The sequence below is a fragment of the Austrofundulus limnaeus genome, unplaced genomic scaffold (genome assembly GCF_001266775.1).
Source record: "Austrofundulus limnaeus strain Quisiro unplaced genomic scaffold, Austrofundulus_limnaeus-1.0 Scaffold201, whole genome shotgun sequence".
Taxonomy (NCBI): domain Eukaryota; kingdom Metazoa; phylum Chordata; class Actinopteri; order Cyprinodontiformes; family Rivulidae; genus Austrofundulus; species Austrofundulus limnaeus.
The window spans coordinates 203,014-205,009 of record NW_013952603.1 but is presented as its reverse complement, the minus strand read 5'-3'; the positions used below and the strand labels follow the sequence as shown (position 1 = coordinate 205,009).

Genomic DNA, 1,996 nt, shown 5'->3' with positions numbered 1-1,996 from the left:
CTCTTCCCCTCCCCCCCTCCGTCCCTTTCCCTCTCCAGAAATTAAAATAAATAAATAAATAATAAATTTTACACTTTGCTTGTGTAAACTTTCAACAAACAGACTGATGATGTCTCAGCTGAACAGTCTGTTGCCATGGACATCATGAGAAACAAACTTTGGCCCCCCAACAGCAAATGGGAAAACTGGATTTACCAGAACATGTCGTCATACAAGTCAGCTTTAGTTCAGGGTCCAACTAGACTGCTCGTTTGTTTAAAGTCTTCAAGCTTTTTCATTAGACTGCTAATTTCATCTTTTATCTTTCTACTTTTGATTTTAGGACCAACCCTGACTGCATTTCAGGGTCCAGGTAGAATGTACRTTCAGTCAAAGTCTTCAATATGACTTGACAAATGTAATGTTACCATGTTGATTATTGTAGATATGATTCTTTCATATCGGTTTAAATGACATTATAGATTTCACAGCTTTACGAATTTCCTTAAGATCGCTTACAAAGTTTTTAACGGCTTTGTGTTTTCTTCTACAGTTCACTATAAAATTTGCAGGGATTAGAATGGTAGATCTAAATTTGTTCACAATTTTAACAAAGATTTTTTTCGGGTCAGCTAAGCGAGTATCGTCACTATAAATCACACCTGGTGATGGCGTTCCGTATGAACTTCTGTCAGAATTTAAACTGTTTTTATCATCAGTAAAGTTTTCAGTAACTTCAAGACCAATGGCAGTCATCGAGGGTCCAGGTTGGTTCATTATTTCTGAGTCTATTCTGTAAATCTTCCTTGTCTGAAACTAATCTTCTGTCCGAATGAAATGTTTTGTGTTCACAAATAATTTTTATCAAGACTTATGCAAATTATCTATGACGTTATCTATGACGTCAACAAATTGCTACACCCCCAACAGACGTGTCTCGCGAGCAAATTACGTGATGACGTCACCGAACGACTTCAGGACGGCTMGTGGCAACWGCGCGCATGCGCAGAACGTGTTCAGTTTGTTGTGCGGTGGCGCCGTGTTTGTCTCGCAGTCGAACCCGAACCAAACAGAGAGAACCAGAACATCAGGCTCCCATCGGATTATCAGCTTGCCACACAGCCGGCCAGCAGCAGAGACGGGCGGATACAAGTGAGTGAACCGTGTCGCTGCTGCTTATCCGGGACGACAAAGGACAAAAAACAAAGAAACCTCAGTTTACTCTCTCTGCTGTCACGTGTTGTTGAAACATTCCTGCAGCTTTATCTGCTCCTTCTACTGCTGTCATCCCATAGAAAGTCTGCTGCTTTGAGTCATTGCTTCATTTGGTTTTAAAGTCGTGCAACAGTTGTTGGGAAAAGGTGTGTGTGTGTGTGTGTTTGTGTGTGCAGCTGAATACAAACTTCGCCAGAAGAATAATATCCAGGTACAATGTGGAGGCGACTTATTAAAATCTCAAAAGGTGGGGAGCTATCTTGGTGTCAAACTTAACCACGCCTTATCTGGGACAGAGATAGCAGAAAATGTTTAAAAAAAACAAAAAAAACGCCAGGCTTAAGTTTATATAGATAAGGTAGAAATGCCAACCTAAAAACAACAACAACAAAAAAAAAAATGCTTGTGTCAGCATTAGTTCAGTGTCATTTTGATTATGCTTGCACATTTTGGTATTCCGGACTAAGTAAAATTTATAAACTTACAACAAACTCAAAACAAAGTGATAAGATATCTATTAAATGTAGGAACTCACACACATTGGAGCCCAACAGTTTAGTCAGGTTGGAATGACACCATGTGAGTTACAGGTCAAACAAAGTATAATCATCTTCAAAGCTTTGTAAACAATAAAGCTCCAAACTACTTATTTCAACAGTTTGAACCAGTAAGAAATCGCCATTCAATTGGAACGAGGTTTTGTAAAAAGTCATTTCAAGTTCCAGCTGTTAAAGGGATCCACGATTAGTTGTAACATTAAACTTTATTTGATAAACATATATTTTAACTGTAAAATAAAGAC

The 1,996-nt window shown here is 38.6% G+C and overlaps 1 protein-coding gene across 1 annotated transcript in view; it reads left to right on the top strand.

Moving 5' to 3' along the window:
• Window positions 1-989: 989 nt before the first annotated feature.
• The window catches only part of oplah (5-oxoprolinase, ATP-hydrolysing), a gene marked incomplete in the record, with an annotated part of 23,402 nt that continues 22,395 nt past the window's right edge, over window positions 990-1,996 (top strand). The window contains 1 exon segment of the mRNA XM_014018759.1: window positions 990-1,131.